Source organism: Parasteatoda tepidariorum, chromosome 3 (genome assembly GCF_043381705.1).
Source record: "Parasteatoda tepidariorum isolate YZ-2023 chromosome 3, CAS_Ptep_4.0, whole genome shotgun sequence".
In the NCBI taxonomy this organism is placed as follows: domain Eukaryota; kingdom Metazoa; phylum Arthropoda; class Arachnida; order Araneae; family Theridiidae; genus Parasteatoda; species Parasteatoda tepidariorum.
The window spans coordinates 53,016,887-53,042,902 of NC_092206.1; the positions used below are offsets into that span (position 1 = coordinate 53,016,887).

General features: G+C 29.0%; 1 protein-coding gene across 2 annotated transcripts in view; it reads right to left on the bottom strand.

Annotated features, from left to right (window-relative positions):
* The window catches only part of LOC107452795 (mesotocin receptor-like), a 93,811-nt gene that overhangs the window by 38,839 nt on the left and 28,956 nt on the right, over positions 1-26,016 (bottom strand). Inside the window, exon 2 of one of the 2 annotated variants that reach the window (XM_043046986.2) lies at positions 21,996-22,037. The exons of the other annotated variant lie outside the window; for it this stretch is intronic. The gene's annotated coding sequence lies outside the window, so the exon portion shown is untranslated. The remainder of the gene's footprint in view (positions 1-21,995; positions 22,038-26,016) is intronic. 2 annotated transcript variants of the gene reach the window in all.

The following is a 26,016-nucleotide window of genomic DNA, read 5'->3' on the forward strand; positions in this document are numbered from 1 at the left end:
GCCGGTAGTTTTTCCAATTTTTTTTCTCCGTGTGTGAATTGATAACCAAATATACTCAAGAAAAAAAAACCCAAAGAGAATGAACATTTCAACCTTTAATAAGCAATGTCAACAATTTTATTCAAATTTTTAAATAGTTTCTCCAGGTGACACTTAAACTATTTGATGCCATATCTCGATTTCAGCCAAATTTTTGAACTAGCGCTTGAGAATAAACTTCCATTAAATTCCTTTTACTTTCATTAATTACTGAGTTTATTACATACTTAAACCGAATACAATTCATGACTATTTTCAAGCATGAAGCCATTATTTTTTTACTGTTGGCAATAAAAAAGGATAATATATCACGCAATCTTTATTGGCTAGTTTTTGATTCATTATTAGAATAGCAATAATGTGAATAAAACATAAAACGTATTAAGATAATGGAACAGAAAAATAATTAAACGACAATGCTTTTATTTAATTCTTTTCAGTATAATTTTTAGTATTTTTTTATTGGATAAATAAATATTTATAAAAAACTCTAATAGACATTTTACTCCCTCATATTTTAAAAATTTTTATTTCATTTTTGTTTATTTATTTTAATTTTGTAAGCAACTTATTTTTATATTGTCTTAATTATGGTACATCAAGTTATTATAGTAAAAAAAAATGTAAAACAAACTATTTTCTAACAACTTTGCTGAAACTCAATGTTCTTATGGTGACAAGAGAAGGGAAAATTGTTTGGGCAGAAATCTTTGAAGCAAGCAGTGAGAAACAATTATATACACACTTTTTCCCTGCAATTTGCACGACTTTGTGAATAATAAAACCGTATTATAAAATCCCTTTAATTAGAAAAATACTGAAGCACAATTAGATTTCAAAGAAATAATGTTTTTTTAATTTGATTGATTTACAAGGGAACAACGATAAACACACATACTAATAGTTCTTGATTATACATACTATTAGGTTTACTTATGTACGCAAATCTGTAGTAATAAAGTATGCAATAACTTCTGTTTGATTGCGAATAGCTCAAATAATACAAAAAATTCTTGGAAATATCGTTTATTGTTCTGTACTGTGCTTTATTTACGTCGTCGCACTAGAGCTGCACAATGGGCTATTGGCAAGGGTCTTGGATGCATCCCTGAGGATGATCCGAAGAAATGCCATCACAATTTGGACCCTCTGCAGAGGGTAGGGTTCTCCTGCCTTGATAGCCCGACGACCTTCACGCGAAGTCGAGCACTTTACGGTAGAACAGTTTAACGAGGACAGATGCCACGCACCCTCGGTCCCTAAACAGGCTGATGAAAGTGGTCACCCACCCTTTTATAGACTGCATCCAGTGATGCTTAACTTCGGTATTCCACTTGGAACCGTGTCTTTACGATCAGTTGATTGCTGTACACATCGTTTAATTATATCGGAATAACTCAGTACACCAATGTAACCAAAGTATGAGAATGTTATTTAATAAATTTACTCTTGAAACGAAAGTTATTCAGTAAAGTCTTCCCTCAACAGCAGTTTGTAAGTTAGGAAAGTAATGAAGGTTTTGACTCCACAATTTTGTAACTAACAGCATGATTGAGGTAATATTGTCATCATTGCTCACAAGATACCTTGTCTTCCCACACAAGTCAGTACCTATCGATTCGCTGTTTGGTATCGTACCTATCGCTGGTTGGGTATCAAGACACTTTTGAGGATCAAATTAACGAACAGCTCAGCTTAGCTAGCTCAGTTCCTTTAACCATTTAAGCGTGATGACTTTTTAAGGCAAGGCATTTGATATTAATATGATTTTTACATATTTTGGTAAACTACATTTATTCTCAATGTGTGATTTAGAAGATATTCAAAATTTTCGATGCTTCCAAATGGATTTATTTTACAATTGTCGATGGTGCGTGAACTCCACGAGGAATATTTAGATAAGATGTAAAGCAATAAAGGTGCATAACTATATTTTTGAAATTGTCAAATTTTATTATGATGCTTATATTTAACGATTCTGAACATATTCAAATTTTAATTAATTACAACTAGAATATGAGACTTTCTAATAGCTAGAAAAAAATTATTATTCAAAAAAAAAAAAGAAATTAGTGCTTTTTCATAGTATAAAATTTTTAAATCCATTGTTGCTCTTAAAATTTTATATGCGTTGTATATTTTAAGACAATTACGAAGCAATATTTAGGATAATTAAAGTAAAAATTAGGGTTTGGTCTACAGTTTAGCATTTTTTAATAATATAATGCTGAGCATTTAGAAATATATACTATATTTCTTTATACGCAAATATTATTTTATTATTATTTTAAAGTTATTACTATTCTCATTCCAAGAAAAACTAGAAAATAAAACTACTTTCATATCAAGTTTTTGCTTATGATTAAGTTTTAAGCAACAAAATTTAAGCAAATGCGAGAGTATTTAATGTTTCCACATTTTATTTGAAAAATCAAACTTTCTCATGCTTGCTTCCAAAAAAAGTTCATTTTCTTAAAAAAATCCACATTAGCTGTTTTTAGTCAGTTTAAAATTTGAAGAAAAGTATATTTTTCCAAGAATCATTTCATACAAAAACTGTAAAATAACTTAAATGCGTCTTAGGACTAATTTTAACACAATAAAATTCTAACAATGAAAATAGTTGAGTTAATTTTGTAACTCTGAAAAAACTAAGCAAGAAAATAAAACTTTCAAGAATGTTTGTTAAATATAAATGTAATTTATGTATATAATGGCTTCAAAATTTCGATTAAAATAATATTCCTGTATACGTAAAATTCAGAGGTAGTTTAAAACAAAAATATAATTTTAACCAAAGCTATAAAGCAGCAATTACAGTGCGTGCATTTAGCACGTACAAAATGATAAACGTGAGCAAAATGATAAACAGAAAGAACAAAGTTCGGGAGATGTAACAGGTTGATTAAACTTGTGGCATTTGAACTGACTTAAAAAACATCGTTTTCACCGAACACTGTAAAGATGAGCATTACCATGCAGCAACACGTCCATCTTCAATTCACAATTCATGCTTAATAACTGCTGTTTCATTTTCTCAAAGAAGTAATATCATTTCTTATACCTTTCATTTGGAATGATTTTCTATAGAAGCGCTCACAAATTTCTTCATTATTAAATAAGGAAAATTATGAATTCACTGTGCATAAAAACTATTAGAACAGTTCTTAATCTTCGTGAGGCAATAGTTCAACCCACCTTTATCAAACTTGAAATGTATAGCCTTTAGAGGTAGGAATTTTGCGCATCTGGGCACGTCATATTTGATTCAGTGTGATGCCACATTTTTTGAAGGAGCATGTACGACAGTTCCTTTTTCGGAGTCAGGCTTTCAACATTACTTTCAAGGAGGCTTGATTCAAATATGCAACATCATAAAATAAAGCTTTTTTTTTATTTTTTATCAAATGCAGATGTAATAAAATCTGTGCTCCAAATTGGTAACGACAGGAAATGAAGGGTAAAGACTAATAAACCTTTTCCTATATAGCAATAAAAAAATATTTAACTTGGATTTTTTGATCACTTTCTTTTAAAAGAACTCTGTAAAGAAATTCCTGATCAAATTATGTTAAAAAGTACCAACACTTTGGATGTATCGTTCATAAAATACACTTTTTCAGCAAAATATTGTACCGTACTTTTTACCGTAACATTTATTTAATGAAAGTGATTCAGTGATTTTACGGTAATTAATATCGTATATCGGACTTTTTTTTCCATAACAAGCTCCAGTAACTATGGATTTTAAGATAAAAAGTACTCTGAATGCCAGTACTTTTTGCCGTAGCTTGATCGAGAAATTTTTTGAAGGGCAATTTTCGCTATTTTTTCGGAACCTCGGCAAATAACTCGTAACTAAGCTGACTATTTATTCTACTTTTTAAGCCAGAGTGGATACTATAATATTAGGAAAAGCTCTCTTCCATATTAACCTAAACCTATTTTCAACGCATAAATTACCAACACAGAGTCTACTATCATTTTTGGTGCAATAAACTTTCTTTATTAGAGCAAACTGCACTCATAGAAATTCTTTATAGCAAGCTGTAACTATCAAAGGTTTGGAAAAATAAATGGGTAAAATATAACTTTCAATACTGCACCTTTAAATAAAGCTTATGATATAAAAATTAGGGATGACTTTGATATTTATCTAAATATATTTTCGCTAATAAAATTATCCCACATCCACCATCATTTTACGGTGCAATAGATTTTCTTTATGAACGCAAAGTATTCAGAGGAATTCCTCATTACTTGCTTGGTTTTGAGAAATAGCTAATTTCAGATAAAGAGTGCGAAAACAAACTTTGTAACTGTCGCTAGAAATTACACAAAAATTCCTGTTCTGCCTTGGTGCATCTTTTGTTAAAATAGCGATGTCAAGCAGCATTTAATTGCAAGTTTCGGAAGAATTTGTGAAAAGATCAGAGCATGTCAAAATATGTAAAGGAAATTTTATTAGTGTTCACACAAACTATTGAACTCAATGCAAAAAGATTAATGTACAGTGAAATTTGTGTCTCGAAAATCCAGAAATATCATCATAAATATTACCGAATTGTTATCCATGAATATAATACTGGTATTGTGGAATACAATGCTAGTATTAATGAATATGCTACTGCCATTAATGAATATAATACTAAAACAAGACAACTGGTCCCTCAATCTCATTTTCTTTGAATGTAAAGTAAATCAGTTATGCATTAAAATGCCTCATTAAATTAAATCAGAATCCACTGCCAGATATTATTTTAAAATTAATTTAAAAACGCTTTAAAGGAAAAGAAAATTATGTGTGTGTGTATATATATATATNAATAAAAAATTATTCAAAAAAAAGTTTACGCAACATTAAATTTTATCTGATTATTAATCTTCATGTCTGGTGAGACCCAGATAAAAAATAAACTTTTTTGTTAAAACTACATATTGTAAATGAAAAAACACAGTTTAACTTTAACTATTAACAAAACTAACAGTTTTTTGATGAGGAACAACAATAGTAAATGAAAAAATGGAGAGTTTAGAGCTAAATGTATTGTTTCTTTATTTTGTGGTTAACTTGAATACAACTTTAGTATTATTTGCAGCGAATGATAAAAGGTAATTATAATTAATATTAACCTTCTTAGAACAACATAGTGTCCGGTCTGGAGAGCAAATGTCGATAGAACTATGTATGTACGTCATAATGACGTTATACGGACCAAGGGAATCCACTAAATGAAGAATAGTTCATATATTGAGAGATAGATGGCGTATTTTGTGTAGCACAGACCCGGTAACTGTTGCTGCAAAGCTGAAAAATCATGCTGCATTCCAGAAAAAAGGAATGTGCCATTTTATTCGAAATTAAACTAGTAAACGTGTATAACATATTAATCATATATATATATATATATATATATAAAGTAGGTAGGTATTTTCAAAGTATTTTTTTTTCTCTGATAATTTTAATTTGCCATTTTTGCCATACAATACAGCTTAAAGAACGTAAATTTTCTATTTTATTTCAGTTATATTTCTTCGCCTTAGATATGTTTGCTAGCTGTTAGATGAGTAAATATATTTTTAACGTTTTTTTTTTACTTTCTTTGTTTGCTTTGTTTTCTGCTTTTCTTCTTTCATTTTAAACTCTTTTACAATTACATTATTTTCACACTGAGTCGCATTATAAAGAGTCCTTTTTAAGATAAATTTCTCTCGTAAAATATGATATCGTAGCGTGAATTATTTGTTTGATTTATGTATGCAAATAACACATGATAAATTAAAATGTAACATGGGTTTATCTTAAAATTCATTTAAAATATTTTGAAGAGAGAACAAGTAGCTCAAAAAGTTTTCTCACAAGATTACCGCCACTTTCTTGGCGAACTCTCTCGAGCAAGAATATTTGAATGGTTACAATTTAAGTCCGTGTTCCTCAAAGAAAAATAAGCCTTTGAAATTTTCTAAAAAGATTCAATATTCCTTTCACGTAAGGAGCAACTTGAATGCGCTTGGATATTTTCGCAGATGTGCAGAAACTGAACAAATACTTTAGACTTATGAAACAGGAGCAAATATGTATGTTTCATTAAAACTTTTTAAAAGATTTTTCTACACAGGATACATAGAACATAATAGTATCGAGAGAAATTAATATTTTCTTAATCATTCATTGTTAACTATTATGTAAATGGCACTTATACGTAATATCTTTATAATATACATCTTATTAGTGTATATCTTTCCATTTTATTATATATCTTTCTTTACTTAATTCTCCACTTTCGTAAATATATAATTTAAAATTCTTAAATTTAAAAAATATTTCAATTAATAAATAAATAATAATTACAAAAATAGGAATAATAATTAGAAAAAAAACAGCCATGGTTATATTAAAAATTTATTATAATTAATAATATCATAATGATAATAATTAATATATATTAGGATATGAGCTCTAAATTTATTAGAAATTTGGAATGGCTCATTATTATTTAAGACCAGTTTTATATATGATAACCCGCAATCATTTGGAGAAAAAAATTTTTTACTTTGAACATGCATGCTTGGTGTCTCTGTAATTGCACAATGATTACATTAGTTCCACCAATGATTATGAATTTATTCAAATAACGTAATACTTGTCATTTTGTTAAATATTACTGTTGCATACTCCTCTCTGTACACTTTACATTTCGAAAATTGGAGTATAATAATAAGAAAAAGAATTATATTAGATATAAATTCATAATTTAATATATTACAATTGGCGAAAAAAATTCATCAAGAATTAGAAACTTGGAATAGATCATTAACTTTGCAGATTGGCTTTATGCTGTGCAAGCCATAAACAATTTACAATAATTTTTCTTTTACTTTGAACGCACCACGCCCCCTCTCGCTATAATTCAAAATACCAATGTTGTTAGCGCCTCATAATCTGTTCCAAATTTATTGATTAATATATTTATTGACGTACTATATGTATTGACGTATTGTATACTACTCCGTAGAAGATAACAGAATTATGATCTTCTAACATTATTTTCTCAGTATTATCATAGAGAACCCTTTTAAGTTATCTAAAATAAACTAATTTTGTTCCTTTTTCTAACTTAATAAAATCTTAATTAGCTCTATAAGAGTTCTGAAACTATTAAAAACTTGGAATCCCCAATCTTTACTACATACAATTAGTTTCATACAGGGAACAATCAATAATTCTTTTCTTTAACTTGGAACAAGCAATCCACGTGTCGTTGTAACTAAGAGTGCCATGATTTGTGCGTACATAAATGTCACATTCATTAGACTGGAAAAAGTACCATAACTTAACGTTGAGGTGAATATTTGTTGAGATTATATAATAAAGGCGAGTTTAAACCACTTAGTTTAAGCAGACGAAGCTTTGTTTTTTGCAAGGGATGCTTGAATTAATAATAAAATGTTATGTAGATATCTACAAAATTAGTTTTAATGGGATTATTGCGTTAGACAAATAAAAAAGTGCAATAGACATGAGATATAAAAAGTGCATTAGATAATCGCTAAAAAGAGCAATAGCTGAGAAGAAAAGCAGTAAGAAAATACTGCTGTAGCTAGCAAAAATTTCAAATTTTCTAAATGCAATATTTCTTAGTCGTCTTCTCTATAATTAAACAATTAAATTATTAAAAACCATTTTAAATTTATTATTATTATTTAAGACAGTAAATTGTTCGTATGAATAAATTAAATCAGTAATCCATATATATATATATATATATTGTTATTCACTGAAAAATAAGTATTAGACGTTCTGCTACATTTTTAAGCATAATAAAAAAANTCGTGTGAAAAAAGCATCATGTGAAAAAAACTTATCTCAGGAGATTGTTTATTTATGAGGTATAATGTAGCAAATTCAACCTGAAATGTTCTTCTGATTGCTTCTTTTATTCACCTTTTAAGTTCCATCTTTCAAATCTTTGGGGAATAAAAAGTTAGCAAACTCTCTACCATAACTTCTTCAAGGAGCTTTTTTGCAATATTTTAAGTATTTATTTAAATTTATTGAGCAACATATTTTCTTCACTTGGTTGCTCTCATAATTTAAAAAGAAACGTTTCACTATTGAACTTATATTCTTGCTTTTCTTTTTAAAGAAGTTCATATTCATTACTAAAAATATTTATTTTTAATTAACTAAAATAATGATGATAAATTAAAATGGATAAAACATGAGAATTTTTATTCAGCAAAATCCATAATGTTCCATAAATGTATTTTTTATTAATATTTTAATATTATCAGACAAATTACTGAATTAGTTTCTGGCTTATTATTCAAAATGAAAAAAAATCTGTTTTCATTTTAAATTTTATTGTAATTTAAATTAGAACAACTCATTAATAAGTACAAAATAATATCATGCTGAAGGCAGTTAGTACTATATACAAAAATAAATGAAATAATAAATATTTAAATATTTTTATGATTCATTATTAATCCGCTTAACTTTTAACTGAAATATAATTAACAATATATTAACGTTACTTATACTTAACGTTACGTTATTTAAATATTTATACTCAGTTTACTGACCCTCAATATAGCTATTAATCTTTCGCAATGAGCCCAATCACGCATATTACCTGTAAAAACGTTAAATTATCTATTAACGTTAAGATATATATTTACACATTTCCTCATTATGAGCTAGCCATGCCAGTTTCTAACGCGATAGCATTCATAACGTAGTTAAAAAAAAGTAGTTTTGAACTATGCTCTGAGCAACTATCAATCTTTTTTGATTTAAAATTTATCTTTATGAGTTCATTACGGATTATATATTTTATTATATTTAACACTTATTCCTATATAATATAATAGCTTCTTGTCAATGGCTTATTAGAGAATATACATTTTCGCAGTTTAAATTGGAATTAATAACGCTATGAATAATCGTCTGCTAATAAATTTCATAAAAGCGTTGTATCTTTAAGGCTTGAACATTTCTTTGTACGTTAAAAATTAATTTAATTTCTTACCTTAAAGTTGAAACAAGTAACAATCTTCACATTTCTGACTTCGCTGAACTCATTTTGGCTAAAATAAGATCCCACTATTTCGTCTTTGCAGGTAACGATTAAAATACACGTTTAGGTATAAAAACAGTTTATTAAAATGTATGCGACTGAAATACCTTCGTAATAAGTTTGAATTTATAAATAGAATTTTATTCACGTTAATAAAGGAAAAATATGAAAATAATAAATATCTGATTGTTCATGCTATGAAATCGCCTTGCTCATAAGAATGTTTTATTAAATTTGGGAAGCTCTAATAAAGTTCAGAACATAAGCAAACTACGCAAGATAAAATATGTAGATGTAGCACTTCTCAAGGAAGAACTTATTCCAACAAATATCGAAGAAACTATTCTCGTTGTTGTTTCTAATGACACTTGGACAAAGCAAAATGGCCAGATGTTTTCGTTTGACTATCGTTGTCCTTTCGTTTAACAAGAAAGCATTGTGAGAGTCAAAGTACGTCTTAGCTCAGAACACCACAGATAGATGGCAGCACTACTCCGTTGTAAGGTCACTTCTTCAATTTAGACACAGATCTAAAGGGGAAGAAAATTCTCCAGATTCCTGTACCCATGGTCAGCAACCGACAACAGAACTTTCGATTACACAGATTTTGCTAGCACGTATATCGCATGTATTTGGTGGGTTTCAGCACATTTAAGGATTCTGTGTCCGATTCTTTAAACACTGAGCTACGACGGCCCAAAATTCTTGTTCTTCATCTAATACTTAGAAGATACTGATACGTAAGAACTGTCTATTTGAGGTAGGGAGGCATATTTTTACTGCATTCTTTATAACTTGTCATTCCTCAGAAAATGAACTGTAATGGAAAAGACATCAGAGATGTAAGATAAAAAAAAAACAATACACGTATGACACTAGTCCTTCAATTCCAAGCTTTCTTCCTATAAAAGCAGATTTCACATTTATTTTTTAAGTGCAGATAGAATAATAATAGGAGAGGAATATGGATAAGATAGGAATGCGTCGTATTCACTAAAATTGTTTTTCAAAGAGCCAGTGCCCGGTATTCCCCACACTGATATATTCTTAAAGTGAATGGTCTTTGTCTGGTTTAGACATGTCCAAGATTCCTTACGCTTGCATTTTTTTAATCGAACTTGTGTAAAACTTTGAGCCACATTCAAAAGAAAATAATTAGTAAGTATCCCAATCACACAAAAAAATATGAATTGCGAAAATAAGAAAAACGCAATGTGATTCAAACTTGAAGTATGGAATACTTTTGAATATTTTAATAGAAAATTGTTCAAATTGTCAAATTTGAACACGTTATTGTCAAATTTGAATTATTGAAAAGTGTCAAAGTTTCCAAATTCAGCAATAAATTCTGTCCGCTGTCTCTGTGGCTGGAAAACTGCAGACATATATCCTCTACTTTTCACTACCTGCAAAAGGTATGGAAAAATTCACTCCTCTCGGTAGGACGAATAAAATTGAAAGTTTAGTATTGTGGTTTTGCAATCTTGAATCGAGAATTCCGTTACTATGAAATAAAAATACGATTCGTTACCCTATATTACAGTGAGAATTTCTGAACACTGATCGATACTTTATAATATATGCATTATGGTTGACTTTTTCATGATCTTTCATGTTATCACGCACAGTGTCAAAAAAATTTGTAAAACTACAGCATTTATAGACATTTCTAGTTACCGTTTGTTATAAGCATTTTTAGTAAGAAAAAAAATTATTATCACACATTTAGTAAAAAAATATGAACCTGAAAAATGAATAGAATAAAATAAATGGTTTTAAGTCATGTTTTAAGGTATTACAATATAATTACCAAATTTTACCACACTTACCAAAATTTATCTTATGTTATAAAAACCATATTTTCTTGCTAGTTTCAGCAAAATCATTACCAAAGCACCATGGAAAAAATTTCCAAACTTTTTGGTTTCTCCCATAGAGCTAGAAACACGGTAAATTTTACCGTATTCTCGTAGTTTTGACTATAATTTTCTTTTATCAGTAGGAATTCACAAGCTTTTTAGGCAAAAACTTGATCCACGGTTACTTTATGTATTTTTATCGTATTTTTATGTGATATTTAGTAATAAATTCCGTGCTGAATTGCTTAACTAAGGTCTGTCATCTTTATTTTTATAAATGGCATTACGTCATTGCTCGAAAGGAAAAGAGCAACAAGCGAAAAGATAGGCACTCAATTTAAACGCATAGGATCAAAACAGCGACGAAAGAATTTTATCACTTAAAGCATTAATAATTTGCTGAAATACGTTATAAATAATCAAGTATTAAAAAGAAGTGTCTTTTATATGTTTGTAATGTTTTAAACTTTAAAAAAAATGCTGTTAAGAAATAGTTTCGATTTTCATTGGAATAATACTTTTATTTTAATTAACCACAAGAATTAAATAATAACTACTTAAATTAAGTTATAAGTTCATTGTATCCTTAAAATTTCAACGTTAAATATGTCAGAATTACATTGTATGGATTTAGAATTTTCAATTCATAATATTTAACATTCTCGCAAAGTATTTCTGAAAGTACACAAATCCTTACATCGGAAAACAAAGATTATAAAATTATTTCAAACGAAAATTTCTTTTTTTGTTCAAAGGAAGAGCTTTAAAAAATTTTTTTTATATAAATATCCTCCTGTAAGTTTAGCAAATATTTTTTAAATGAAAATTTAACTTTTTACTTTGATAAAAAAAAAAGAATTTAATTAAATTTCTAGTTAAGTTGTAACAGATATTTTATTTAAATATTTAATCAAGTATGTTAAAGATTTATTTTAGTTTTAACTTTGTATCTTATTCCATTCTTCTGTTTTGCTTGTTTAGTCATTTCTTCACCTAATTTTTTTTTGAACAAAACTTTTTCGAAACGAATGTATGTAAAACATTTTTTTTTCCAGTCAAGTATTACATCGAGAACAAAAATTTTTCAATTGCTTCTTTTGTATTATATATTATTCCACAAGCTTTTATTCATAAGCAAACATACCAGATATGAGAAAAATTTAAAAGATATCTGTCTGTGCTCTTTTTTTTATATAATTGGCAAAGCTATACAATGTTTCAAAATTGTTGAAACATCTGGTTGTTAAAATGTATGCCAGCATTAAATTTTTTGTTTTATTTTAAAAGAAAATAAATAAACGCAAAGCACTATTTTTTGCAGATGCAGAATAGTTACGCTCTGAAAATTATATTATTTCAATTAAATTAAATTCTTACAAAACACTAATTTACAACAGCAAATTTGTGTAATATTCAAACAAAAAATTATGTAGTTGCCGGAGTGATGTAAATAATTTTGCAGGACTTATTGATTATAAATATTTTGAGCTCATTAATGATTTTTCAGGCATATATTAAAGTGAATGTGAGAAATCTGACATTCACATGAGAATGTTGACACTCAAAGATTTTAGTATTGCGCAATAACTATTACTACTTAATGAAAAAAAAATATGCTAAAGGGCTATAATTAATGTTTTTGCTAACGCAAAGAGATACTACGACAAAGAAAGCTGTGGTGCTAGGTTACTTGCAATGTCAATTGCAATTAGCAGTCGAGTGTGTACAAACCCCCATTGTGTGTGATCGAGACTGATTAGCAACAGCTTGAGAAGGACAATGTCGCAGACACAAATAGCAAGTTACCTGTTCATTGTGCTCCATCTAATAAAGTAGGTGTGTTTGTATCGAAGAGGGCGTTTCTATTGAGATAGGCGTGTTCAGATCACATCTAGGTCACCAATGTGGGGATAGGCTACCAAAAATCTCAACCGTCATTCTTTTGTTGTTGTTGTTCCTTATCCTCCAATTGTTTGACGAAGTCAGACAAGATCCAATAGGTTGTTGATCCTCAAAAAGTCGATGGCAAGAAGTGGAGTAGCGTATAAGTCCTACTTGGAAAGGCCCAAGCAGTCAAGGATATGTTCGGCTGAGGCCTGCTGGGCTTCACATTTGGAGCAGACTGCATAAGTCTTTCTTCCTTCAAAGTACGAGAGACTATTCGTATGTCTACTTGCCAATCTGGAAATAGCTGTTTGAGACGCTCTATCACCTATATGAACAAGTGAAGAGCCCGCTTCCTTGGCCGCATACCAATGATGAGAGGGGGGTGGGATACTCTTCTTTTTTCATAGGTGGCTTTTGATTTTGGACTGATTCCCTGATGAAGAAGGCTAAGCTTCCTCCCTCCTTGGACTTACGATCAACTCTGTAAATATTAAAACCTTTAGGGCAGTACCTTCCTTTAATTTCGTTTCCTGTACTGCGATTACTAGAACACCCGTCATTCTTTTAAATATTTTTAGTGCCAGTATAATATACTGGTACACTAAACGTGCCGGGGACGCCAAATCTCCAAGTATGAGTTGGGTGAAACATTGTACAAGATACAATGCCACTCTGGAGGTTTCAGGACCAGTTCTGTGGATCCGGGCGTCGGTAACACGGGAAGGCCATAAAAAAGACTCAGTTTTTTTTTCCGGAGATCACGTTTCTTAGCAAAATTCTTTTTTTCTTCTTGATCAAATCATTCAAAATACACAGCCTTAGCCCACTAGTCTAATCACAACTGATTCTCTACCCAATCTGAGTGCCGTCGATCTCATAATCAATCTTCCAATCTATCCATAATTATCCATTATTTTTCATAATTAATATACGGTCAGCCATCCATCAATTGTTGAATTAACTTACTGTAGATATCATTACAATATTGCTCAGTTGTAAATTTACGTTGTTTAAATGATAAAAACACACTTGTAATCATTGATTTCTTAACCTCAATATACTGATTAATTTATTATGTTACCAAACTTGGTAATTTCGATATTACTTTTGTAACTTTTGAAATAACACTGTCTTACAAAAGAGGATCGCCCCTACTGCAATTTTATAATCTATTGTATTCCGAGTTCGTAATCTATTGTAATCCATAGTGCAATAGTCATTGTATAACTATTGTCGAACCCTAACTTTTGTTTATCCCACTATATTTTGTAACTTACTTAACAATACTGAGTATTCCTAAGAGGATCCCTTCTCCTCGACCGGTACTCACAATTCCAAAGCCAATATTTTCAATCTTTTTAATTTTGTAACTTACTGTTTTTATTCTAAACTGCTTCAACGATTTTCCAAGTGATGCTATCCCCCCCCCTTAATTTTAATTTGTAACCTCCATTTTTCATTTTAACAGTGATTGATTTTCATTTGTTATTGCAATTTTTCCGTGTCCTAACCTTTTCCCTTTTAGAAAGCTCAGACAGACGAGATTAGTGGGTCTGTAGGGTTGTAGAATTGGGCACTAGGTGCGTGGGACAGCACACGCGTCTTCTGGGTGACAGCTGCGTGTTTCCGTGTCTAAAGGGCCTGGGTTTTTCGAGTCTCCGAATTGCTGAGGATGATGCTTTACGCATTAGCTGCAAACCCACTTCGCTGGTCGGCTGACCACCTGTGGTGACCAAACGACCTATATCATCCGTCATCTATCTAAAGGCACTTCCAAACAATTAATAGTAAATTGGAATTAAATATTTGTAGTGATAGCTACGGTAAAAAGTAATAAAACAGATTAAACTATAAAAGTTTTGCATAAACCTTTGATTTTGAAGTGATTTAGAATAAAAAACAACTAAACATGAATTAGGAAGAATTATTTAATAATCATTATATACAGTAATGATCTTGCAATCAGTTTAATAAATATTAACTATACATTAAGCTAATGAACTATACAATTAACTATATAATGAAATAGAAAACACAAAACCACTACTGTCGTTCGACCCGATAATGAATTGAATTTCTGTGAAATTGATTAAAAAAGTTATTATTTAAAATAAGCACTTAAAATATTATAATTAAATAGTTATAATCATGTTTCGAGTTAAGAAATAGTAAGCTTCTTTCTTCAAATGTTAAAACTCGTGCACTTATAAACATAAAATTAAAGCATTTAAATAATCAGTTGTATGGATTTGAAGAAATTATAAATAAAAGAAGTACGACTAAACGAAAAAATTTACATCGCATAATATAATGTAAATATAAATAGTTACTAAGTTTAGGAGCAATTTTGAAAAGTATGGCATATTTACTTAATATAAAAATCTGGAGTTGGCAGTATAAGCACGTATATAGTTTCTTTATACAACTTTCACGAAAAAAAAATCTTCAAAATTTAAGAAAAAAAGGATAAAACGAAATTACTGTTGTTAAAACTTAAACTAGGTGTTTCTGAACTCCTAAAAATGCACAGTTGTTGTCCCTATAGTCATGTACTGTTGTTAAAACTTAAACTATAGGTGTTTCTGAACTCCTAAAAATGCACTGTTGTTGTCCCTAGTCATGTACTGTTGTTAAAACTTAAACTAGGTGTTTCTGAACTCCTAAAAATGCACTGCTGTTGTCCCTAGTCATGCACTGTTGTTAAAACTTAAACTAGGTGTTTCTGAACTCCTAAAAATGATTAAATACTTAGGAAATTGATCACAATCGTTAAAAAAGATAATAAATATTAAAAATAAAAATAAAATAGTACAAAAAAAGGTAATATTTAAAAAAACTTATTGGAAAATGAAATAAGTGTATGGCTTTTTTTTTAATTTATAAAGTTTTGAAATTTCGAAAATGCCTCTAAATCGGTATTTCTGAAATTAAAATACACGATTGTAAATATAATGAATGCATATATTGAACTTTTAAGCAAAGTGCCAAAATGCATTTATTCGAAATTTTATATTTATTAAAAATACATTTTGAGTTCAACCGGCTCTTCACTTAGTTCTGGGAAAGTGCAGTACTTATTTATAATTTGCACTTACTTGCTAGAAAATTTAAATTATTTTTGAAATAAGCATTTTTGACATTCATTTTTGAGATGAGTTGCTAGCCATTTGTAACCAAGCATTTTAGGAAAGCAATTTTCGAAAGATATTTATTTCTTTTACTTGAGGCGTGATAACTAATATATTTTTACTTTTCTTTAAAATATGCAAACAGAAATTCATTTTGCAAAGAACTCTAAATCTCAAAACAAAATTTTGTTTTATTTTAAAGGTTTGTACATGGTAAGTATTAATAATAATATTTATAAACAAAAGAAAAGCTATAGCAAAAGGAGTTTCACTTTTAATCTTAAAAAAAAAATAGTATGCCTCTTATTTTAACTTGTCTCAGAAACTAAAAAATCTTTCTGTATTGTGTTAACAACAATAAAAAAGCAATCTTTGAAGAAGGAATGAATTGTCTTTCAATAGAATATACAAATTATGAATTGAAATTCTTTTCAAATGTGTTAAAATTCTTTCAGTTCCTAAACAAATAACAAACATGGATTCATTTTGAGCATAAGTAATAGCAACTGTGTTCTTAATGTTAACGACAAGGTAAAGATTAAAACAAATTATTATGTAATAATTTAAGAGAGAAATTGAACAAAACTATTATACTTTCTAGATTGTAACTTCAAAAGTAGAAGTTTTACTATTTAATGTATGAGATCTAAACTGCATTAAAAGTATAAGCCAAGAGCCCTTACCTTATAAGTAATTTTGAGTTCAAAAGCAGTTACAAAGTAATTTAAATATAAATCATTTTTTGGGGACAAAATTCTATTTAAATGCTAATAAGTATTATTTCTTAAAAGGCGTGAAAATATAACGATGGCATTGGAGGAAAAATTCATGGTCTTGCCAGTCTACTCGTGGATGTATCATCGCCACATAGTTTTACTAATAGAAAATTAAAAAGAAACTAATTTCTAGGCTTGTTTTTATAATAATTTTTTTTTTATTTCCTGCTTTTCACTTTATACATTTAGATCTTTCATTCTAAAATTTTGGCAAAATAACCGGAAGTAGTGTGTCCATTCAATTAACCATAAAGTTTACGGTAAAGAAAATTTTTTACCTTTACGATTTTTTATCCATTTACAACTAGCATGGTTTCAAAAAATCTAAAAAAAATGTTACTGGACATTGGAGATAGTTAAGCAGTTTCATGGTGTTGCCATCTACGCGCGAATGAGAGTATCGTATTAAAAAAAAACCTGGGGTCACAAATTGAAGAGTGCAGGCCACTGGAAACTCTACATGTGTTGAAGGAAATAAAGGAAAATAGTGTGCCGTAAGTGCTGAGACTCAAACTCCCGTTCAGTCGGTCATGAGACAGACAGATTCGCCTTTTCGGCTATAATATGTACCCATCTGCACAAAACTAAGTGGCTTTTCATTACATGGATCTAGTTGGTGCAATAAAATACTGGTTATTTAACCGCATTAGGTGAAAGCAAGTAATAAACAGCTTTTCTCACTGTTAACAGTTTGAATACCATCTTAATTATGATTATTTGACTGTTTTGCTTGAATATGGTAAACTAACAATTAAATAAATTGTCATTTCTAACTTTTCTTAATATGAGATACTCATGATGGCAATGGATACGTCTAATATGAACCAACGAATAGTGTCTCACATTAGTCTCATTCGCCAGATTTATAGCGAGAAACTTATGATGAAAAAGAAAGGAGATAATAATAGCTGATGAATTAGTAAACCTAGCCCATTCATTGATGATACTGATTAACAATGTTAAGATGCTTTACATAATAATGGATGATAGCACTAATATGTGTCAATGAATAGTGTCTAATACTAGCTCAATTCATTGAAATTTTCATGTGAAACTAATGAAGTGAGTAGCTAATTTGTCCCGAAAATAAGCCCCAAATTTGATTAAAATAGCGATAATTTGAGCCTTTCACACTACTTTTATGTATTAGTTAATTTGAAAATTTTATGAAATTGAAAACTGAGCTAAACTCAGTGGCGCTACAGCTCATGGAGGGCCAAGACCTACTGTGCCCACCTCTGATTTCTTAACACAGGCTGTATGGTGCAGGAGCATATGTTCCGAACTTTAATTATTTGTAATTTTTTCATTAAAAACTAGCAGTTTTATGCAAAAAGACACTTTTTTAATATATTAGAATATTTATGAAACTTTTTGATATTTTTTCTGTCGTGGTAAATTACACGATCATGATTAGTAACGTGACTCTTATTTTTTTCGTACTTTAAGTCACTATTTCACAAATTTCCGGCCTTGCACAGCCAATCCAATTAGTGGAAGTGCAGACATTTTCCTTTTTAGCTACTCACTCTTAAATCTAGAAAACAAGAGTGAGTCTGCTTAACTAGATCACATTTGTCTTTGAGAAGACAAAATAAATAAAAATGAGAAAACCACGAAAATCTCTCAAGGACAGCCCGATGCCACTACCAAAGTATCTCTTGCAGCAGCAATATAATCTCTTCGGTCAAAATAAAGAAAACAAAATAAAATGCAATCATCTACTTCTGTGATTTGTTCATATGCAGACTTAATCTGATTTCGCAGAGTCCTTGCTATTTTATGAAAACGCTGTCATTAGTTATGCCAAATATATAACATATACGTTTTACATTTCGGATTTAACACTTAATATTTTAAATGCGCACCAACTGCTTAAAGATTGCTGATGAGTTCCTTGTTATTTTCAATTCAAAAATAATAATCAGAAGAAGAAAAAATTTTTCGGAAATACTGATATTATGTAAATCGCTGTTCTTTTATACTTTATATTTTCTTGCCGTGTGCACTAATATAGATACTTACTATATAGATACCATGATACCTACCATAGACTGAAAAAAATTGAAATCATTAACATTGCGTCTGTAAAGCTAAGTATTGCGAACCAGAAGCAATAAAACTATATGCTGAAGTGATTTAAATGCTATTTTTCTCTTTTTATTTTATAATTACTGATTCGTAAAAATCTCTACATTCCTCCATTTCTTATAAAAGCTGCTGCTTCAAGCTTTTTATTATCTCCAAAGTAAATTCGAACTGTTTACGCCTTCAGCATTCGACTCCTAGTAAGTAATTTTCTAGGATAGTTTGTTGACTATTTGTTACCAAGTCACTCACCTGCTTCTTCCACTGAGTATCTTCGGAATTCATAAATTTAAGAACGTAAATGAACGTTATACATTTAACTAAGACTAAAATAATATTACCCGAAAAATGTTAAATTTGTTTTAATAAAATTCACTTTCCTGTTCATCGTGCATGAAATTAAATGGATAAAAATGAAGCACGGCTTCATTTTATGAAATTAAATTTATAGTCTCATTCTTTGGATATTTGCTTTTTGTTAATAAACAGAAAAATAAAACAAAAAAATATATTACTTTTTAGCTTTTCCTATTTTAAAAGAGATTTAATGAACCATAAAAAGTATTATAGATTTTGTTATAGATTAACCCTGATTGATCCCCTAAATCAAAACTTTAAAATCTAAGTAAAGTATAGAGAACAAAAAGTATTTAAAGCGAATAAAAAGTCTGTTTTAAATAATTCTGTTCTTTTTTTTAACAAAAGTAACGATTAAGATAAAAATTAATTTCAATAATTTTCGAGACTTTATGATAATCTGCAACTTTTTAACACTTAGAAAATATTATTTCCATAAATTAGTTGTACATAAAAACAAATCAAAATGAGGTTTGGTTTTAAACTAATAATTTTATTTAATTAATTTTAAATTTAGCTACAATTTCTGAGTAAATTATTAAAAGATTGTGTCTTCCTTAAAAAAAAGTTTTTTTTGTTTGATTTTTATATTTATATGCATCAAACTGATAATTATTCTTATATAATATAACATTATATAAACAGTTTATTTAGCGGGTATTGTAAAGTTTATAAGACTTTTACCATCATATTGTTAGTCCAATGAGATAGTAAAAATTGATAGTAGCAACTTCCGAAGAAAATGTTAAATGCAATCGCATAGTAAAAGATTAGAATGCGCATTTAAAACTTTATTTCGTTACATTTCAGCAAAATGACTTTCTCTGATAAAACTGTTAAAGTTTTAAAAATCTATTGGGAAACAAATCACTTTTCATTTTAGAATAGCACGTTAATCACCTCCTAACGTATTCAAATATTTTCAAACTCTCTGGTTGATTATGATTGTGGCTAATAAAGACGCAATACCAGCAGAATATACCCGCACTAAATTCTTTCAAGGATTTTCATTTGCTTGAATTCCTTTTACATTCCGCATTTCATTGATTTAAAATGAAAATTCTGTAGATGTTTAGAATTCTAGTTTATTGAATGTGAGAGAAATCAATAAGTGACTTGTTTCTAAAATGCAAACTAATTTCACGTGTCAATGAAGAATTTAAGAAATTAAAAATCAAGCATTATTTTTGATAGAGAAAGAAGTATATTATATTCACTATAAAAATAATAATATTACTTTCAAATTGCACCTGGTTTAAATATTTTGATCTATGTAGGAAACAGCGCTACAAAAGGCAGTTGCTTAAGATACTTTATGAAATACATTTTAGAAATTATTTCAGTAGATTTCGGGAAAAAAATCACGACGCAATAACATTCACAGCATGTTGTGTTTAAAAACCACGTTGCAATTTATTTTTTAAGAAAAATTTTATTAGCAAAAAATTAAGTTGTAATTTATTTTTATTCTGAATCCTACTTCCATTCTTGCCAAGATGATCCAAATTGTTATATTTGTTCTTTTCTAAATTATAAATTGTTATTTTATTTTATTATGGGCGCTGTCCATCTGACCTGTTTTTTGACTGCCGGTCAGGAGGCCGAGCGGTCATCGTGCCTGACTATGAAGCCATTGGCTGCGGGTTCAAGTCCCACTCAGGGCAGGGAAGTTTCCCTCTCTGTGTGTAATTCTCTGTTATGTGATGTGTGAATGTGGCCCACCTTATGAACGGGTATCTGTGTCAGTGTGATATGTGCAATGTTGCTCGCCTCAGTGACTTGGATTCACAAGTGCTCACTGGGTAACGTTAAAGGAGCAATACTTCCAGCATCTTCTGAAGTGAAGAACGAGGTCAGTGACTGCAGTTAAAAAAATGATTTCGGTTTTGGACGACTATCATAGATTAACTGGTGGTGTAATTTTGAACTCTAGTGGTGTAGTTTTGAACCAAACCAAAAAAAAATAAATAAATAAAGCTCCTGCATAACACGAGTCAAAACTAGCCATCGTGGGTGACTTTTTTAAGGAACTAAACAGCATTTGCATTACATGGTAGAGAAAAGTTTGGAAATTCCCCACGGTTAGCCCAACTGTAAAGAGATTCAAACCCATGACTGGAAAGGGCTTGGGATAGTTTTCGTCAGTACAGTAGCTGGTGCGAGCCGATGGCAGAACTAAAATGCAATTAAAAATTTTAATTATGTTTTATTTTACTTCCTTTTACCAGTATCAAATAAAAAGCGTTAAAGTTGTGTTGTTAATTTTAAATATAGCAAGCTTCTACGAAAATAACAAAAGTCGTTATGACTGATGCAATTTGGCATTCAAGACGTATGACGTAAAATAAATTAATATTTTGCAAATGTTAAATTTATGACTAATAACGGTTATTTAAGCGAATTATAAAAATATAATTGACTTAAGAAATAAATAAAATAAAACCGAAATAAATAAGACATTTTTATCTATTTTATTTTTAAAAAAATCTTAAATGTTGCAATAAATGCAAAAAACTGTTATGTGATATAGCATTTTGAAAGTGTAAAATAAAAAGCAGCCAAATGTCAACCGTTAAACCAAAATAAATGTTAGTTTGAAAACTATTTTTTGAAATAAAACATCTTACTGCTTTTTTTTAATGAAAACTTCAGCTATAAAAATTACTGAATGACGAGGAATACCCTCGAAGAAATAAGAAACGCTTTTCGCTTCAGAAACTTCGAGTCACAAGTTTCGAAAGCTACTCACTACTAGATATTAAAAAAGGTCAAAGTACTCACAGCTTGATGTTCCATTTCTTGTAAGTAATGAAATTCAAAATTCTAGAAAAAAATGAAACATTATTTTATTCCTATCTCTTTCAGCGTTTTTATTTATTTTATTAATTTAAAAGTTTTTACCTAGTGTGTTTTAATCAGAGTTTTGCAATAATATTATTTCTAGAAATGAAATGAGATGACATTATTTTCTAACAGATGTAAACAGTGCTTTGGTATGTTTGTGTTTTCTCATTTATGAACGTACATTCTTTGTCGCGTGTAGATAATTTCATTTTTTGATGCATGAAATAGCTTGTTATTAAACTAATGCTTTCAATTTCGTTTCAAAATTGCGTTTTATTCTTCGAATGTTCAAAGATAATATGTAATGAAATTTCATAATTATTAAGGTTTTACTTTTTAATTTATTTTTTGCGTAAGTCAGAAAAACAAGCAATTAAAATCACACTGAGTAGCAAAATATGGCCAAAATTACCAGAATATGCCAAACTTTATTACAGTGTTTTTGACTCTATGCAAACACCAAAAAGTTTGGAAATTTATACCAAAGCAATTTGGTAATGATTTTGGTAATATTAAAAATAAAATAATATTTTAAAACTAGTGGGCTGCGCCCCATGCTCGCTAACGCTCGCCAACCCCCGAATATTGCTACGCAATCTTATATGGTTTGCTTCGCTCGCTACTAACTTAGGTACATTACAAATGCACAAAATTCTAAGAATTCAAAACAATCATTCAAATCCATATCACAATTTTTTTTTTTTAAAATACATCTTTTTAGTAAATACTAAGTCATTAAAATAAATTTGAATTCAAATAAATGACATGTAATGCGTTCAACCTATTAGAAATGTGCTACACTATAAAATCTTAAAGCGTAACAGCACGACTGAGACTCATTTTTCAATGAATAACTAATAACAATAATAAAACAAATAAATTCGTGATATAAATCAAAAGTCGTCAAATAAATTCGTAATACATAAATTCGTGAAAAAAAGCTCTTTCGGCAAAATATTAAAATAGAGATCTATCGACAAAGACTACCCACTTCTGCCTAGCTTAATAGTATGAGATTGCCGCAGCTGATAGGGTGAATTCACGTGGTGAGAATGCTCTCTCTGGTTATTTCAGTTTCGGTTTTTAAAACCTTTTCCGGGGGGCTGTGACAGCAGTTGTCACATCTGATCTTGGGGTCCTGTGGTGGGCAAGTGACACTTTCAGCGTAAGAATAGGGGAAAAAATCTCCTCAGTTAAGAGACAGGATCAAGGTACAGCGGGACGTGTTTTATTGTTTTAGTGTTTACGAGAGGTCTCACCTTTTTAAGTTAAGGGGAGAAAAGTTTCCTTACATTTCCCACCTACCTTCAAACATCTATTCCAAGTTTGGGTATTTTTTTGTTTGTCCGCCGTTTTCTTACGTCTTTTTTAGTCAGTTTCATTGTTGCTATTTTTTTGTACAAATTTTTTCGTTCTAGTTGTGAGTTATATTTTGAACAAATTGATTTCGTTATTACAAATATAATTTAACGAATATTTTCAATTGTATATAAAAATATGGAATAATCAGAATCGAAAATCGTTCTTTTAAGTAAATTAAATTAAATTGAAATAAAATAGCAAAGCAATATATTTTACATAAACTCAAATAAATAGTTTTTTTTTCCTGCAGTTTAAAAAAAATGTTCTTACATGATTTTAAATAAATATCTGCATTTCCGAGGAAAAATATATATACTTAATACTACGCAGGAGTATTTATTCATACTTTAGGACTAATAAGTATTTTGAATGTCACATTTATAAATATATAATTTATAATTACTAATGTATTTTCTATGTTTAAGAAATTGAAATCATTAACGCTATTTTTGACTTTTTTTTACAAAACCTTCTTCCTTTGGTGGCAATTTTCATGTTTCTTTCCCTCATTCTGCACACAGTTCAACTTTTAGATATAGGTTCTAGAAATTCTTTTAATATCTCAGTTTTGTAAATTTTTATAAGATTAAAGCTAAAATTTTGAACAATAAAATTCTATAAATCTATTACATGAGTAAGTTGAAGTCAATTGTGAATGACTATATTTTTAAAATAATGTAAACGAGGAAGAAAATTTTTTATATATATGCTACGCAGTTTCAATAAAGTGCTTACTTTTCACGAAATTTAATGCAAAATAAGAGAAATGGGCCCGATTGTTTTATGCTAAACAATTACAACTGTAACACATTAACTGAAATATTTCTGAGTTTTCACTTTGAGTTTCGTTTTTAGTTTTTGGAACTATTTTAAAAAAACATAAGGGAAGTTGACGAAATATATTGTTAGAAATTTAGAACGCATTTTAGTTTCTAACTAAGAGTTCATGGGATAAATGTGCTAAGAAATGTGTTTTAATTTTAGAGTTCCGTTAACGCATAAAATATTTTTTAAATGAATAATTTAAACTATTATATACTACTTAGAAAATTAATTTAAAAATTCTGTATGATTATTTTTAAATAATTAACATAGTTATTATAGTTTATAATTTTTTAAGAAATCTTAAAAAATTATAAAATAAAAAGAATTTATTTGATAACGTAATTTTCGATCGAAATGATCTTGCTTTCTTGAAAAAGGAGGATATTTCAAATTAGCTGGGAGTTAGGGCAAAATTATCGTCATTTACCTTGCTTTTCTATTTCATTATTATTAGTAATAATAACAATAATAAATAAATGACCCTGATGAATGAAGCGAAAAATTATTTATCATTTATTGAAGTGACCGGTATTTTTCATAAGTCGATAGATGAAAATAAAATAATTCAGTCAAAGAGTTAATATCAAATTAAATTTCCTATGTTTTCTTCCATCGGCTATGACTTAAATCCCTTCACTAATAACTCAGACTCAAGAGGCCTGTCTACAAAAATACGACATTATAACTATTTATATCCTTTCCCAAGATTTATAATCTTTCGATAAAATTATAAATTATCTGCAATGTTACAAATATTTAATAAGTAAAATCTTGATATTTATAATGTTTAATATAGATATTTATAATTAACTAAATTAAGATCACGAAAAAGAACTCTTTTTGCATATAAGAATAGATTCAAAGAAAAATCGATTTTACTCGCGAAAAAAAAATTTCCGCACTATGACCCAATTTCATTGCATGATAGCTCTCGGGGAAAAACTGATTTCACACTTAAAACATAGTAATCCTATAAATGCGAAAGAGCATGATCTATCCGTTATTTAAGAGAAAAATTGATATAAACCGAGCTTTTCCCTTTGGTCTTCGAAATTTCCGACGTTTTTTAACTCAATAAAAGAGTGTTTATGATCACTGTACACCTCATTAGCTTGCTTATCTTTGGCGGAAACATTTAAATAAACCAATCGTTTTAATATGGCATCAAAGAGCTTATAAAAAGTAGATATAACTTTAATAACTGATATAAATAACGCCTGTAATGCCAAACTGAAATTCTCAAACACTGAATTAACTGTTGAAATATATAATCTTTTTAACTATTCCTCAAATGCGTAATAATAGTTTTGCATTTTAATCAGTAAAATGTTAAAATGTTTCATAATAATACGTCGAAAATAGTAATGTAAACCAGAGAGCAATGACATACCACAATTACAATAATTTTAAAGTAAATATATGACAAAAAATGTTTGATAGAACGAGAAAATTTTTTTTTAAATAAACAAACGCAAGAAAGATAAAAAATTCAATAAAAATACTCTCATGATGGAAATTTTAATTATTAATATAGTTTAGAATGGATATTGACACTGTNATATATATATATGTGATTGCGCGCATAATATTTTTATAGCTAGCGTAATGAATAGTTTTTCGGGACTATGGTTAGGATTATGTGTTGTTTATAGAATTTAAAACAATAAAATCAGGAAATTGTGACACACCGCATTAACTCTGAATGTTTATAAAACACTATAAATAGTCGACATGTGACATTCGGAATGTAGTTTTTTACCCTGAATCCTAT